The sequence below is a fragment of the Stegodyphus dumicola genome, chromosome 2, assembly GCF_044657685.1.
Source record: "Stegodyphus dumicola isolate Sdum_Otavi_A_Nest chromosome 2, ASM4465768v1".
Lineage (NCBI taxonomy): Eukaryota > Metazoa > Arthropoda > Arachnida > Araneae > Eresidae > Stegodyphus > Stegodyphus dumicola.
In genome coordinates, this window is record NC_140769.1 from 79,795,447 (window position 1) to 79,809,349 (window position 13,903).

General features: G+C 29.2%; 2 long non-coding RNA genes across 2 annotated transcripts; one reads left to right on the top strand and one right to left on the bottom strand.

The window, feature by feature from the left end:
* Positions 1 to 384: 384 nt before the first annotated feature.
* Positions 385 to 5,490, top strand: LOC146998488 (uncharacterized). The gene is made up of 2 exons (XR_015039460.1): positions 385 to 573; positions 2,767 to 5,490. It is a non-coding gene; the product is annotated as an uncharacterized LOC146998488 (long non-coding RNA).
* On the bottom strand, positions 4,983 to 8,551 carry LOC146998489 (uncharacterized). Its single transcript, XR_015039461.1, has 2 exons — positions 6,249 to 8,551; positions 4,983 to 5,207 (listed from the first exon to the last, which is right to left on the bottom strand). It is a non-coding gene; the product is annotated as an uncharacterized LOC146998489 (long non-coding RNA).
* Between the last annotated feature and the right edge of the window lie 5,352 nt (positions 8,552 to 13,903).

Consider the following 13,903-nt stretch of genomic DNA (forward strand, 5'->3'; position numbering starts at 1 on the left):
TTACTTCGTAAGGAAGTAGTCCTAGTAAATGAGATACAAATTCTTCTTTATCAATTTTAGCCCATTCTGCTTGCCTTTCAAACAATAGCAAATATAGACTGATATCTCCTTTCTTGTCATCGAATTTCTGCATAAGGTGACGCAGCTCCGTTTTCGGCCGGATCTGTCCGGTATTTTGAGACTTTGTCTCTGCTTCAAGTCTTAGGGGCGAATTCAAGTGCAACGCTTGTCATGGTAATCGCACTTGCATTGCAAAACCGAATTCAAGTGCAACGCTTTTCGGACACGCCTACTGAAAATACGTCACTACCATAGAGGAATTTTGCGGCTACTCCTGACCTGCAGCAAACTCTTAACAGCGACTGTAAACAAGATGGCTGAAGTGATTTTCCTCAGACGTTTAAGAAATCGGAGAAATGCTGATCAAATTCCTTGGCATTTAAGAGACAGTCGTAATGCTTTTGAAATGTTGGAGCGTGAATTCATCAGTTGATTCAAATTAAATCGGTTTGCTTCAATGAATTGAAACCTTTTCTGAAGGCAACTGCCAATGGATATTCTCTGCAAAAGCAGGTTTGTTTTTACTTCAGATTATGAAAACTGAAATACATCTGGAAATGTTTCCGAATCAAAGACTATGCTTAAATGACCTATTTGAGAATATTATATATTTTTATACGTAAACACACAAATTTTTAATGTTATTGTATCAGGATTGATTCTTTTTCATCCCGTTTTTTTTTCGTAGTAATGATCGAAATCGTTAATTACTGCTTATTTTGGAATGCAGTAATAATATCACAATTAATTTATTGTTTTAATTACTTTAAAACGTAATCTCGGAGAAATTGTTTTTCTAACAGAAATTATGCATATGCCTGTCTTTGAGATATATATATATATATTTGGGATTAGTTTTTTGGAATATTATATATTTTTTCATGGTTTTAGATACGTGCATTTAATTTACATATGCTATCAGAATTTCAGTGATATAGTAAATTAGTTTGCAGCAATAATTAATCTTTGATATGTATGCAATTAAAATTTCATAATTTAAATTAACTTTATATGAATAGAGAATATTTGTTAAATTCAAATTTCATTCTTTGCAGCAATGGCGCATGAGAATTATTTAAATTTAACTTTACTTTTTATTTTTATGAAACAATATATATATATATATATTCTGTAACTGTAGGGGGAAAAAGCATGAATTTTTCTCAGCTGTTTAAACAGTTCCCATGTGTAAAATAGTATTTCATCCCCCAAAATATTAGTTAATTTTCTCCTAATGTATAATGTCTTGCCTGTTCGTACAGTGTGATTAATGTCATGGTAATTTTGGATACTTTCTATAGATCTTTCATAATAACTACACATGTAAGTTATATACACATTCGTAAATCTCTTATGATATGAAAAGTTATTGCAGACTTTCACATAACTATTAATAACTTGATATTCTCGATAACAGGTGACTTACCTTACTTCCGTAGACCATGATCAGAATTAAATAAACTTATAAGGTTATCATACTAAATTACACGAAAAGCAGCATGACATAAATAAATACAAAGAAATGAAATGTATTTACTGTACTAATAGATTATTATATTACATGACATTGGTTTTGCCCATGTATAATGGGAATGAAAGCCAGTTTTCCATAGAAAGTCCTCTACAGAGGCATCTGTTTTCTTAAGCAGATTGCTTTTACCACATTTCAGTGACCTTGATTTAGGTATGAAACTGGATAATATTTTCTTTCTGCATGAAATGTGTTAACTGAGTTTTAGAAATATAAGCCATCTTGCAGTTACTGTGATAATACTAATTTTTGGTACCTCTATATTATACCATCAACCATAAAAGTTGTGCTAATTACTGCTGTGGAATTCTGAGCCAGACATTTGTATACAGCAGTTACAACAAACCATACATCAGTCTCTCTGCAGAATACATGAAATAACCCTGCTGTGAAAGTATTGGACCCACTTCGTGAAAAAACATTCGTTCATTACTACCGTTTTATTTGCGGTCAAATTTTACCAAAAGCTCATTTTAGAATGCTATGAATACAAGTTGTCCACAGGTAATTGTTCCAATTTCTTACTGTTTTGTTCGCTATTTCCACATACAGTAGATGTTAATTCTTTCGACCAGCTGTAAAAGAACTGGAGTGCAATCACAAATGTGATTCTACCTAGCTTACCAAGAATTATTTTGGGTTACATACAAATGAAATCACAGATGTTGCAAGTGTGGTGATATTAATTTTTGTTTTGTCTTCATTAACCGGAAAAATAAATTTTCCATTAATGGTGAAAAGGTAAGAAATATATGATAATAAGTATAATATTATAGTCATTTCAAATTACTGCAAGAATGTTTCATTATTATTCACATAATAATAACAAAAAGCTATCTATACTATAATTATAGTGAAGTATAGATATTAAATAATACAAAATATTAAATAAATTTTAGAATCACCTATTTACTATAATTACTACAATTTAATGAAAAAAGGGTAGCTGTAATTTTTTTTTTTTTTTTTTTTTTTTTTGTGTGTGTGTGTGTTTTAACGTTTTATTGCATATTTTTTAATAATGAAAAAACAGTGACATATTTTTGTTAAAAATGGAAAGTAAACTCCTTAAAAAGACTGATTTATTAATATGTCAACTATATTTAATGTTAAAAATCTGTGTATTAAAATTTCAGATCAAACCTTCTTTTGACTTAGGATTTATGTTTTTCTAGGTATGGAATGCTGGTCTGAGGGTTCTCTATGCTATAGGACAATGGCCAGGCAATACTCATGATGCATTTATATGGAGTGGACTGAAACAAAATCTAGATAGTATTTTGTCGCATCGTGCATATCTTTGGGAGATAGTGGATTATATTCCCATTTTATCACGGGAATATCTCTATAATGAGAAGCACAGAAAAGTTCGTGCAGCTATAGAGATCAAATCAAGATTTAGGGTACTGCACGATACTGGTGGAACACTATTGTATTCACAAAGCAAAATATGTAAAATGGTCATATCTGGTGGCCATTTTACATACTATATGCTTAAGGTATTGTGTTGAAAATCCTGAGATTGATGTGTTTGAAGATGATGAGTTGGTACCTTCAGAAAGTTTTCAGTCAGTGCATGTTGAAATTGCATTGCACAATGAATTATCTTTAAATTTTGAAACTCGATAATAAAAACCCAAAGTGGGCAACAATGAACCTCTGGCAAAGGTGAAACCCCCTTCATGGATAATAAAGAATATATTATGAAAAAAATTACTTTCATAATATATTCTTGGGGACCCACAAACCATGGTTTATATTTAAACCTGTAACTAAATGCACAACCCTAAATGATTTTAATTGATAATAAGAATCCTAAATAATTTTATTAGTCCTGGTTTCAAATGCATACTGACAACTTTTATCATTATTGTTCTTCCCTCTGAATTTCTTGTTTCCATCATTTATGTTTAAAAACTCTTGACTACCAGAAATAACTTAATAGGCTTGATACATATATATTTTAGTGTTGGTATGCCAGTCATGATTTACAATAGTAAGTCACTATAAATTAGCATTGCACTTAATTTATCTTAAACTTAGCAATAAGATTTACTGCACCAAAATTCAGTTTCTTCCAAAAAGTCAAATGTTTCCCTTTCGTCCCCTTCCGTGTCATAAGATAGAAAATTTCCATGTGACAATACACATTTAATAGCATAAGAACTTCATGCTTATTTATTATAGTATAAATTAAAACTGTCATACTCTGTCAAAGATATTTAAATGTATTTCCTAAAAACAATTATTTCACTCTATACTGTTTATGTCTTTTTGGGGGTGGGCAAAACAAATATTGGACAGTTCAGTTTTCCTCCACCATTCCTGTGAGCGTATTCTTCGATTAAGCAGGGTTTTGCTCCAATTCCTGATTAGCATAATATGTAAAGAATAAACAGCCTATGATTTATGCCTCCATATCCTCTTGTATTATTTAAAGAACATGCATTTTTCTTTTAATTCTAGATTTTAAAACATTAAAGTAAGGGAAAGATTGTTTGCTGAATTTAGATTTATATCATCATTACGCATTCACTATAATAACTTACTGCATACTTACCTCAGTGGGTTTGCCATTAAAAGAAATACATTTAAGTAAAATCATGAGTGTATAATAAATTGTTTTTCAGCCAAAAAAAGAGAAGGGGGAAAATAAATACAGTTTGATTCACTTAATTTTTAGTACGCGACTCAACATTGTTATTGTAAACTAGACATTAGCCATACTTTAATAGTTGTCATCTCTGTATTTTTAGAACTTCGAAATTAGAATGTCAATTTTATCTGCCATTGTTATGGAGCTGTAGGATATCGAATGCTATTTCTTCAATGATAAAAAGAAGTGAAATTTTTAATACCACATCTCATTCATATAACTTATTAACATAATTGAAAAACAATTTAATTCATTTCGTGTTATATCTGAAAATTAAAATTTGTAATACATTGACTAAAGATTCTTACAGGTCTTATTCCCATTTTGCTCCAGGAAAAAGATAATTGCTGTGTAAAATGCATAAATATTTTCACGAGACTTGTAATAGTGGTATTAGAATTATTATAATGTTTATGTCATATAATGGATCTGTGAATTTCTTTTATATCTGAAAATTAAAATTTGTAATATATTGACTAAAGATTCTTACAGGTCTTATTCCCATTTTCCTCCAGGAAAAAGATAATTGCTGTGTAAAATGCATGAATATTTTCACGAGACTTATAATAAGTGGTATTAGAATTATTATAATGTTTATGTCATATAATGGATCTGTGAATTTCTTTTAAATAATTTTTATAATTACAAAATTTTATAAAATTAAGAAAGTAGTAAATTTTACAATTAAAATATGAATCCCACACTGCAGAAATACATACAAGAATGAAAACACTGTAATATTTGAAATGCATGATTTATTTTTTAATAAATTAATAATTATATTTTGATTTTCTATGACAGCAGACTGATTTGCAACTGATTGCTTATACAAGTCACATATTTCACACAGTACATTAATATATTCTTCTGCGTTTCAATTATTTCCTTTTCTGCAGCTGTAATATCATCTCTCTTCCTTTTTTCTCTTCGGTCTCCTGCTTCAAATAGTTGAGCTTCTATCTGAGGGAAAATTTTAAAATATTCATTCAAATTCAAATATTCTTAATTTTTATATTTCATAATGTAAAACACTTTTTATAATTAATTAAACAATGAAACTTCTCTAAAAAGGAACAATTCATAATATTGATTTCTTTAACTTTCAATTTTTTTCCCTTTATAATTTTTAAGACTGTTTATAGATCAAGAGGATTTAATGATTATTATTTTAAATTCTTAAAATCTTGTTCTTAATAAAAGACATACTCTGTATATAATGTTCGCAATAAAGAATTGAAATAACTCTTTTGTATGAGAAATATTAATTTACATCTGTTATAATTAATTTATACCAGCGGTTCTCAGCCGGTGGTATGCAAAGAAACAAAATATTTTTAACTATGAAATTCAAAAATCTCATAAAGAAAAGAATAGTTAATAAAAATTTCCTTCGATCGAAATTGACTTGAAGATTTGGAAAATGACACACTTGTTAACTTTTGGCTGAACCAAAAAAAAGAATTTAAAGGCATTTTAAATAAAGCTATCAAATTTGTATTGTCTTTTTGCACAACCTGTTTGTGTGAAAAATGATTTTTTCCATGTTAAATTTGAAATATAAATACTCACCAAAATAAAAAGTGGATCCTAATTTACCATTAAATGAAATAAGAGCAGACATAAAGAAATTAAATATTAAAGTATTATAACTGAAATTTTGATAAACAAGTGAATAATTTAATTAAATTTAATTTTGATAATTAAGTAATCATCAGTTTTTAATCTAATAGTTTTTTATGTGTACATATTTAATACAAAGAGTGTGCAAATGGCAATATATATATATATATATATATATGTTTTTAATATTTCTATTGAGGAATTGAAAAATAATCATTGTAAAATTAGTGGTAGTATTAATGTTTTTCAGTTTTTGCTTAGATGGTACACTACAGTCAAAAGGTTGAAAACCGCTGATTTATACCATTAAAGTTTTTCTGTTGGGAGGAAAAGGAAAAGAAGAATCCAGAAAACATTAGATTTTATGTAATAGATACAAACTTGTCATTCCTAAATGCCATTGCAGATTTCCTCGTGATAAAGGTGTGGAATTTTCTAATGTAAAAAAGAAAAAAGCATAAAATAAGCACAATTTACTCAGCAATCTTGACTGAAATATACATGCTTTCAGAGATAGCATAAAGCAAGAAAAGTTTACTCAACAATCTTGATTGAAATATACATGCTTTCAGAAATAATATACAAAGCATACTGCATAATCAAAGTTATGAGTTTATATACTATGAGATACTATACATGTTTATAATATACCACGTTCCTGTACACCTAACACCTCGTCCACAATTTTCTATACAATTCATTAAAGATAGTTCCTGAAACATAACTGACTTAAGAAAAACATGCATACTTCTAATTTATGCATAATAATTTGACGAACATTGATTTCAGGTAAAGAGCTACATGTATTACATCAAAGAAAGAATGAATAAGTGTAATTTGCCTTTATCCTACAAATACTTAAAAACATTTACATTAAAAAAAATGAATTATACATAATGGTAGCAAATTTTTAATGAAAAACAAAACAAGAGTTGAAAACTTAATGCAGTTTTTGCCAATATTTTACTCTCTTAAAATTTATATAAATGTATAGAAACTTGAAATGCATACCGCATTTGGCTGGAAAACTTGTGGTATTGTGCTAACTCTAGGGAAAGGGAAAAAGTATACAATGAAGCAATCATAAGAATAAAAGATATTTGCATATTATTGAAACCACCTTAATAAAAGTTACCAAATTTTCAAAAATGTGCCAAACTCTGGCAACGATTATGTATCAAAATTTTTCAGGTAACATGCTCATGAAAATTTTTCATTCAAGCAATGTCACCATTTTCATATGTGTTTCTTATGTTGTATTTCAAGTTCCAATGGATTTTAGATACGAATAGTTGTTTTAGATTAATTTCAGATTTAAAATACTGCTTGTGGAGCTTACCATCAAAAGACGAAGCTGTGTTAAAAGTTCTGCAGGAATAGAACATTTTAGTACAAAAATTTCTAATGGAAACAATTATGAGATGAATTTGGTACATAGACAAGGCATGCAGTATCAAGTTTATGTAATTCTCTGATTTTTTTTTTAAGTGAAAACAGATCACTTGGCACAAGTGCTAAAAAATTAGACAAAAAATTTGTGGAAAATGTATTTTTTTAAACTATCATAATCTTTATTTAATAATTCAAATTAGTATTTAAAATTTGTTAAATGTTTTTTCCTTTGATATGTTAACATTTTGCCAACTTAGATAAATATTCATAGTTTGGTTATGCTAAAAGCAAGCTGCAAAAACAACGTACTTCTCCTGATAAGTATTTTTCTCTTTTCATTTATAAAGACCACCAAACTGATCCAGGTGTTTGTGTTAATACGTAAGTACCAAAAAATATTGAAGAATGCACAATGAAAGATTGCAACCAGTATGGTAAAGGATATAATTAATATATGCAATGAAAGAAATCTTATTAAAAGATGACTTTCATTATCAGTAGAGAAGGATGACACAGTTACAGTAAAGAAATTAAGCTTTTGTTTCTGCACTTGTAGCTTTTAATAGCCAAAAATTGTTTTTTGAAATTTTATGAAATAAATAAATCTGAACATAACTGATATCAAATGAGAATGGGTCCAAACTTTCACTTAAGAAGCAGAAAGTGTACTGTAAATGCACAATATAATGAGCAGAACACAAAGCATAATTTATAAATTAACCTTTACTCTGGATGTATATATTACATTAATATCACATTAGAATTATCAGGGTTTCATATAATTTTTTATTTATTGTATTACATTGAATTTCATTTTTATATTTTTCCAACGATATGTACAATATAAATCTAAAAATTGCTCTTAACTGTTTCATCACATAATGAATGTCTAAGGGAAGGAATGCCTGCGTGGAAGACTAAGGAAAACTTAGTATTCATGTTATACATTGAAAAAATGAAGAAAACACTCATGCAGCCAGCTTTTTCACTTGGATTTAAAGAGAGACTGGGATAGCGGTGTTCAGCAGGCTTATCTGCTTGTAGATAGATGGGCTTATTAATTACTATATAATTCAAGAACTAGTTAATTTTCATATAGTAAACATGCCTACTGTCACTGAAGAATCATGCATCTGCATTAAACAATAAAAATATAACACAAATTTGAATTTTAAATTAAACTTACTATTAGAAGAATTAAAACCAAATGCTGTAATTTGAAAATGGGAAAAAAATGTGGTTTATATTTGAAAAAGCAAGGATTTTTGTCTGAAAAGTAAAATATATTTTACACACACCTGTTGATCTAGATTACTTTGGAGGGAATTTTCTATAGGATAAAGTAAATAAAGTTGTACACATTAAATACATGTTGTACACATTCGTTTTCAGGTCTGGAACAATTCGTTACACCACACTACAACGTAGTAAACACTTGACCATAAGCTTAGAGAAATCATGGAAACTGATGTTTTTTGTTTACATCGACACGCAGTCTCATTGGATATTGATGTAGTTTATCGGACAAGCTCTCCTGGCACGAGAGCAAACCAGCTCCCCATTGCAATTTTGACGTCATCAGTTACCAGAGCGGTAAAGCGTTGCACTTGAATTCGACTTTAGCAGACGATAGCAGGAACGCCTCTTGCGAGCTAACATTTGCAATTTATCAGAGCGTTGCACTTGAATTCGCCCCTTAATCTCTCTAATTCATACTGTTCGTTCCTTCTCCGCTCTTCTGCTTCTTCCTGTCTCCTACGTTCTTCTCTTTCCTCCCTCTCTTTCCGTTCTTCTATTGTTGTGTCTAAGACTCCTTTGACGAAGACTTCATAATAATCTTTACTTTCAACAATTTTCTGTTTTAAATCAACTATTTTCAAATCTGCAGTCACATGAACTACCAGTTCAGCTGCGAGATTTTGCAAATCTTCCTTACGAGCTCTTCCTAAGTAAGACATTGTTTCTATGTTTAAAATTAACGAACACTGTGTTCTTTATATTTCCTCAAAATAGCTCAAAAATGAAATATTTAAATTATATGAAGTTTATTCTCTCTACCACATTAATTGTGATTAAAATAAGAATAATAACATAGAGCAATATATATATCTACCGTATGGACAACTAAAATGAATATTAAATATAATATCAAATACGGTAATAAAATAAGACAATTTATTATTAACAGGAAGTAATAATGTGGTATCGCTAATATTGGGTTCAGTGATGAACTAATAAATCAATTGTATATGAACAGGAAGTAATAATCTGGTATGACTAATATTATGTTCAGTGATGAACTAATAAAATAAAGCAATTCTTTATGAACAGGAAGTAATAATCTTGTATCACTAATATTATGTTCAGTGATGAACTAATAAAATAAAAATACGCACGATTATTCGATCTCGCCGGTGCCTCCAGAATAATTTAGACTGTAATACTTCTTTGGCGAAATGAAGCAACTCCAATGATGGAACACAGCAATAACTTTTATTTAACACTAAAAAAAAATGGCGACATACAAACAAGAAGCGAAAAAAATATTCTAAAAACTTATTAAAAAAAAATAATTACATGCTCCGTGCGAGAAAATGCATGCAGCTCTCGAGCCTGCATTTCAATATTGCCAGTAATCTGTACATTATTTATTATTCATCTATTTCAAATGCACGAGAGATTAATAACGATATTAAAGCTGTTACAGCGTTTAATAATGTATTACAAGGAGAAGCAGTTTCCGACGAAGATTATGCACCTGCCACACACGTGTTTCATTCGTTTGGATGTAACACTTTTGCAGATTACTTAAGGTATCTGCCTACGTTAAAAATACGATTTCGGCGAAAAAATTCGATTTTTTTTATTGCCCAATTTGAAAGGTCAATTTTGTAGGATTCCGAAAATGGTTCATTTTTACGTTTGGGATAATTAGAAGAGAAGGTATAGACAATTAACTGCACTGGAAGTGAAAGCAGAAAGACCGGAAGTGCCATTTAAAAGGCTCAACTTAAAGGTAAACAATGTTGTTATCCGTGTTTTTTTTTAACTGTTTGTGTGTAAAATTGTGCTAAAACATTTTATTTTAATTCTGGGTACTTTTTTTTGTTTCTGGCAATAATTATTTGCCTTAAATCTTTGAACTGGGACTGGCAACATTGGGGTTTTTTTTAACTGGGTTTGGCAACATTGCGATTAGGTATAAAGACTATGTTGCTGGGTGCATATATAGCCGTTTTAATTTTTAATTCAGGGTATCTTGGATTACTTCCTGTGTTTGAACATTTAGGCATATCAATTGAACAAGAAATGATTAAAAATTACTTTGGAATTGATAACGAAAGAATAAAGATAACGAAAGAATAAAGAACTCGAAAATTCATTCGTCGCTCATTTCGAAAATAGCCAGAAAAAAATTAAAATCAAATAGGAAATCAAAATTACTTAAGTATAAAGATATGGAGGGTGTGATGTATAAATGTGGAGAATTTTAAGTGTGTAAATACAACAGAACAGTTTTTCTGTTAATGTGAAATCTTTAAATGCGTTTTCTGAAAAACTAATTTTTCTAGTGTTTTTACATACAAGAAATGTAATTACTCAAAATGTTCTAAAGATATCTCTATTAAATTTCACTAAAATGTTTTCTATATTATTTATTAGGTTTTAAGCTACAATCTAAGTAATATTTATTAATTTGATTGTTTTATGAGTATTTCTATATAAAACGATAAGAAATATTTTACAAAAAACTGTGTTTTTTCATGTAATTACACATATTTTAGTAAATTTTAGAAATATCATATACATTTTAGTTCATAACACAGATAAGTGTTGTAGTAGTATACAGTATAAAAAAAATTGAAATATATGCTGTGAGAAAAAATATACGGCATTTAACGTAAGTGTTAAATTCTCCTAAAAATTTGCATAAAATTGCATATATTTCAAAAATTTATAAAAATATTCCTAAAAATTTACCTATTTTCATGATTTGATATCATATTTTGACTAAATAAATATATATTTCATCAGAATTCTATGTTTTTAAAAAAAAGTGCTCCGAACGTAGGCAGATACCTTAAGGATTTTGCAGATTACATAAGGATTACAATGGAAGCTCGTAATGGTGAGTGAAACGTAATGTTTTTTTTTTTTTTTTTTTTTTTTTTTTTTTTGTGTGTGTGTGTGTGTGTGTGTGTTATTGTTTTTTTATTGTTAAATACTTTCTGCGATAAATGTTAAGCATAAAATTATAATTAAAATTAATTTATTTTAGAACGCAAACGTAGATGTGTTGACACGTTGGGGGATGATCAGCCGTCGGAAGATCTTATTTTAAACCTCGCTCCCGAGAAAGGCGAAACCTGTCACAAAAAACTCAAAAAAATTAAAGTTATATCAAAATACAGATGTTATTTTGTTAGCCGAAGTATTTTTATCCTTCAGACGCACCGCTCTAAAATATTACCAGTTGGATCCTGTACATTTTATAACGGCTGCCGAATTAACGTGGAATGCCGGACTGAAAGTGTCTAAAATTGAATTAGAGCTTCTAGGAGATGTGAATCAATACATTTGGTTTGAAAACCAAATGCGAGGACGTATTTGTTTTCTGGGTAGACGTTATGCTCTTGCAAATAATCCTTATATCCCCGAGAGTTATAAACCCGATTTACCACACAGCTATATCTTAGCCTTAGACACAAATAATCTATACGGGTGTGTAATGAGCCAGCACCTGCCATTGGGGGGTTTTTACTGGTTAAAGGAAAATGAGGTGGACGCGTTTGATATTTTGTCTTGTGTTGAAGACGGTGATGATGGGTATATTATCGAATCCGATCTGTTATATCCCTCCCATCTGCATGACCAACACAATGATTTACCGCTAGCACCGGAACATTTTGAACTCACTTTTGAAATGCTATCGCCTTACGCCAAAACCCTGAGCAAAAAATTTCAGTTAGAGACGACACTTCCATGCAAAAAATTATTACCCATTTTTTTTTGTAAAAAAAAACTACATCGCTCATTATTTAAATCTAAAGTTTTACGTAGAACGGGGTTTAATAATTAAGAAAATTCATAGAATTTTAGCTTTCAAACAACGAGCGTGGCTTAAAGAATACATTGCTTTCAATAATATGAAAAGACAAATGCGTCTAGCGAGTTTGAAAAATCTTTCTTTAAAAAGATGAATAACGCTATCTATGGAAAAACCTGTCAAAATGTTAGGAAACGTATTCGCGTACAGGGCGTTTTTAGTGAGGAACAATGCCAAAAAAAGTTAAACACTCCTCTGCTGGAATATTTTGAAATAATTAATGAAAATTTTTCAGTTTTCAAAATGAAAAATCCAAATTTGTGTCTAGATAAACCGATTTATATAGGTTTCAGCGTTTTAGAATTAGCGAAGTTGCACACGTATAAATTATTCTATTCCCATTGTAAACACTTTTACAAAGAAAAATGCGAGTTGTTATACACAGATACAGATTCTTCGTATCTCTATATAACAACTGAAGATGTATATAGTGATTTAAAAACGAATTTTTTAAATATTTTGGATTTTCTTTGATGATGATGTTATATTTGTTTTACACCTAAAGATTGCACATATCACATTTGTAAAACATATAATTGTTCAAAATAATGAGTCTAATATTTATTTGAAAAGCTGCAACAAATGTTTAGAATTGTGGTTACGATGTCAACCAGACACTACCAGAACGAAATGTAAAATTTTCAGAAAATTCAATCATTTCTTATGTTATAATGAAAGAGATACCCTTTCTTATATGCGAAATAAAGATAACTGGTGTGAGATATATAAGCAAAGTCCTCTGTATTTCATTTGCGACGAGAATTCATGTTGCATTTCTTTTGTAAACTTGATACATGAATGTCTCCCGAATTAACCATGATGACTGTTATAATAATTGTTATGGAGGTTATGTAGAAAATTTTTCTTTTAACTGTCGAATATGAATAAAAATATTGACACATTAAGGCAATATTCTGATTAATCATTTTTATTTTATAAACACCCACTCCATGTATGTTTCGACGAAAAAGAGGGGGGGGAGGGAAAGAAATTTTTGTTGATATTTAATTATTCCATTTATGTTTGTAATAATGTGAAATCTACTTTTTGTTTCATTTGATTACTTATTGTATTATCAATATAACATCTCACATGGTGTAATGAAAATAATGGGTTATTTCCCATATTGGATTTACATCGAAAAATCGTTTTGATTTTTTTTAAATGTTCATTTTAATTTTTGATACCTTTATATATTTTACAACAGTAATATGTTTTTTTGTTTCATTTGATTTTTTCATTGTATCATGCATACAAGAATGATTATTTTGTATTAAGCTTCTGTAATCCTTTGGAAAAAAATAAAAAAAATGGACCTTATCCAAGAGGTCCGGTTTTAGTATCTTCTTGGAGGAATTTACAGTTTATTAATTTCTTCAAGGCAGATGCTTTTACCGGAAAATAAAACAGTGGAATAGAAAAAGGCAGCTCATAAATAAGTGTAAAATGTATTATTTATCTAAATATGATATTTTTTTTTCAGAGACAAAAAAAAATTGCATTTGAAAGAAAAAAAATCCTTTTTATTGATCAAATT